General features: G+C 31.4%; 1 pseudogene; it reads right to left on the bottom strand.

Annotated features, from left to right (window-relative positions):
* Positions 1-487: 487 nt before the first annotated feature.
* LOC139504650 (uncharacterized) lies at positions 488-3,647 on the bottom strand (annotated as a pseudogene).
* Positions 3,648-3,858: the final 211 nt, after the last annotated feature.

Raw genomic sequence — 3,858 nt, 5'->3', positions numbered from 1 at the left:
TTGTACTGCTCCTCGGGGCGTCTTGATTGACAAATAAAAATTGTTGTTGTTGTTGTTGTTCATCAGGAGAAAAAAAACCAACTGGAGACAAAATAATGAACTAATTAAACAAACTTTAGCACAGGATTTGTTAAAATCAAACCATACAAATTTAAGGGCATGAACATGTACTAGAACATTGAGTGAAGGAGTGGATTCATGCTGAGGATGCATTGAGTGAAATCCTAACCTACATGTAATTCATTTCTTTTTCAAATGTAACATTTTATACAGATTTCAAGTGTTATTTTTATTGCAAAAGACTGTTCTGTTTAATAATGCCGTGGATTTTGTTACATATACTTGTAATTTATAACAAAGTATTTTTTGCAAGTACCATCATTCTCTCCCTAAATAATTCAGAATTTGTTGAATAGGTTGAACCCATCTATCCTATCACACTAGAGATAGAGGATAATTTCCAAATTAATCGAAACTTGTTGAAGATTGATTATAATTTTATTGAGCAATAGATGACTTAGGGCTTACACGAGAGAACGGAAGTTCGTAACTACCAAAGGTCATTCTTTAGAGAATGAATGATCTAAATTGTAGTGTAGGGAGGGAGCTGGCCCAACAGCTTGGGTGGGCGTGTAAGCCCTAAGTCATCTATTGCTCAATAAAATTATAATCAATCTTCAACAAGTTTCGATTAATTTGGAAATTTTATTGAACAATAGATGACTTAGAGGCTTCCACGAGACTTTAGAGTTCTACATTTTAGATCATTCACACCAGGATGTATGTGTAGGCAATTCTGGATACTAATAAAAATTCTAATTATGTACTATTCTATTATTCCAACTATATATATGTACATGAATATACATTTATAACAAAAACATACATTGTAATAAATGTTATTATTTGTTTTCCAATAAGCTATCACTCAATGTTTGTGTTTGAATAGGTTTAAAATAAAATTTGTAAAAAGTTTGTGCTGAGCTCCAACCGGCTGTTTTCAGTATATTATTTAATGGAATCCCATGTGCTGCAGCGCTAGACGATGAAGCTGATCGACAGCTATGTGTCCCATACACTTTTATATCAATTCCTGCTTTTCCTAATAAATGTTTTATCCAACGTGATATTGTACTTTTTGTTACAGTTTTAAAAGGTTTAACACATGAAATGAAAAGGGATTTTTCCTGTCCCCTGAGTTTTGAAGTTCTTTTCAAATATTCTTCCATTGCTACAATAACACATAGTTTATTATCATCATGTCTATTAAATTCCAATGGTCCAATGTGCTTCCCTGGTTTGGATTGTTTAAGGTAGCACAATACAAAGATTTTTTCACTCCCAATCAGACAACTTTAAACTGATGTAATTCATTTCATCCTTGTTTATATTTTATAAATGAGGTACCAAAAGAAAGGAAAAAGATTAATCTTTCAAATTGTGATAATTTCATTATGACATAATTATTACATAATTAATTATTATGTAATTAGTTGCTATATTGTGATGTCCACACTTGAATGAATTTAGCTTCTTTGTTCTTCATAGCATCCCATACATTTTTATAGATTCTTGTACAACACAGCTTGACCTCCAAAACAGTGTCTCAGATTTCCAAAAACATCAATAGAACAAATGTTATACCCAATTGAATTTGGTGGTCTCTTATGAATTGATTTAGCAAACTTCATTGAAGATTTATGAGAGAATGAAATACAATAGGAAAAATCTGAGACACAGTTTTGGAGGTAAAACTGTGTTGTGCAAGAATCTATAAAATTTTTTGGGATGCTATGAAGAACAAAGAAGCTAAATTCATTCAAGTGTGGACATCACAATATAGCAACTAATTACATAATTATTAATTATGTAATAATTATGTCATAATGAAATTATCATAATTTGAAAGATTAATCTTTCTTCTTTCTGTTGGTACCTCATTTATAAAATTTAAAGAAAGATGAGTGGAATTACATCAGTTTAAAGATGTCTGATTGGGGATGAAAAATCTTTGTATTGTGCTACCTTAACTAAGTCTACTATGTACACTTTCATGTTGTCATTAGAAATAGTAATATTATTCAGTTTTATCAAATGAACAGTTTGACAGCGTTGCGCACTAAGCAGCATAAGCAATAATGCTAGCTTTTGTGATAGTTGTAATAATGTTAATTCCTCATTTGCAGGTAATGTTTTTCAAATAATCTAAAACTATATTTACATCCCATGTTTCTGTATATTTGGGAAGAGACGGTCTAGCATTGAAAATTCCCCTCATATATCGAGTTACTAGTTTATGTTTCCCAATGTCTATCCCACTTGTCACAGAACAAATTGAAGATATTGCTGATTTAGCAGTGTTGATTGCACTGTAACTTAATCCACTATCATAAAGTGATGATAAGAAGGACAGCACAGTGTTTATAGATGGATCAAGTGGATCAGTTTGTCTTTTATTTGAAAAACACATCCATCTTTTGAAATAAGTCCCATATTGTTTTCCTGTGGATTGCCTCCAAGATTGTAAAATGATGTCGGCAGTGAGTGTTGAAAGTCCTTTATTTTCCAAGCTTTCCCGGACAAGATAAAAGCCTCCCAGAAGGAGGTTTGAAATTGGATGAATTCGTTTCAGATCCTGTGGTAGAAAGAGACTGTTTTTCGGCAGGATGTATGATTGTTGACTGATCTGATGTAATAATTGCGGAAACCATATTTGTGTTGGCCAAAGTGGTGCTATCAATACTACTTTGTCTAACTTGTCCTTGATGATTTTCTGAAGCACCTGTCCTATGACACTGAAAGGAGGAAAGATATAATAAAAATTATTATTAGTCCACTTTATAGTAAATGCATCAATTGCTATTGCATGTGGGTCTGGCTTATATGAAACATACTGAGTTGTCCTATTATTAAGCCTACTAGCGAATAAATCTATATGCATTGTCCCTACAGTACTCTGTAATTTTTCAAATAATTCTGTTTTTAATGTCCATTCCATGTCGTCATTTAATTTTCTAGATAGTTTATCGGCTTCTATATTTAGCTTTCCAGCTATATGTGCCACACTAATCCATAATTTTCGTTCTAAACACCAGAACCATATTTCTTTTGCTAGAATATGTAAATTTGTAATTTTTCCTCCAAAATTTTCAATATAAGAAATAGCTACTGTATTATCTAAGTTCATTCGAATATGCTTTTGTGAAATATTCCCAGCCAATGATTGTAAAGTTAAGAAAGCTGCCTTTAATTCTAAAACATTAATATGCATTTCTCTTTCTTCTGCTGACCAAAAACCTTCTGTTTTCTTCCCAGTGGTTTTATTAATTCCACCCCAGCCAGTTTTACTTGAATCACTGAACATTATAATATCAGGATCATTTTGAATTATTGGTTTGTAACTAGAAGGAAGATTTTTTATCCACCAATTAAATATTGTTTTCACATGAATTGGTAAACAAATACTTCTATCATAATTCCCATAAAACTTTTTTAACACTTTCTCTTTATATATTTCTAAATCTTTGTAATACAATTGAGCATATAGTACACCTGGTTCACTGGCAACCATTTTTCCTATAATTGTAGCAAAACTTCGAATAGTTATTTCCTTCGAATGCAATGCATTAACACATAAATCTTGTAAATTTAAAATCCTTTCTGTGTCAATCTAACTGTCATATTTTCAGAATTAATTATAAATCCTAAAAAAGTTATTTCTTTAGTTGGTGTAAAGACAGATTTCTTTGGGTGTACTGTAAAGCCTAAACTATCAACTAATTCCACAGTATGTTTTACATTGTTCTGACAGTCTTCATAAGAGCGTGCTATAAGTAAGCTATCGTCTATATAAGGAAC

Source organism: Mytilus edulis, unplaced genomic scaffold, assembly GCF_963676685.1.
Source record: "Mytilus edulis unplaced genomic scaffold, xbMytEdul2.2 SCAFFOLD_1394, whole genome shotgun sequence".
Taxonomy (NCBI): domain Eukaryota; kingdom Metazoa; phylum Mollusca; class Bivalvia; order Mytilida; family Mytilidae; genus Mytilus; species Mytilus edulis.
Note: the sequence above shows the minus strand (reverse complement) of the source record. Positions and strands in the feature narration are given on the sequence as shown.